This window comes from Selaginella moellendorffii, unplaced genomic scaffold (genome assembly GCF_000143415.4).
Source record: "Selaginella moellendorffii unplaced genomic scaffold, v1.0 SELMOscaffold_88, whole genome shotgun sequence".
NCBI classification, from domain to species: domain Eukaryota; kingdom Viridiplantae; phylum Streptophyta; class Lycopodiopsida; order Selaginellales; family Selaginellaceae; genus Selaginella; species Selaginella moellendorffii.
Genome location: NW_003314349.1, coordinates 49,519 through 49,740, shown reverse-complemented (window position 1 = coordinate 49,740; position 222 = coordinate 49,519).

Sequence of the window (222 nt, the reverse complement as noted above, 5' to 3'; positions counted from 1 at the left end):
GCTCCCCCCTCTCCGTGGGCTGGCCTCTCACAGACTCGCGCGGGGGGCGCGTGTCTCCCCGGGGTCCCCCCCCCCCCGCGATACATGGTCTATTATATTTTTTTCATATATATAGGGGTGTATATATCTCGGGGTGCTCTATAGATAGATATATATATATATATATATATATATATATATATATATATATATATATATATATATATATATATATATATATAT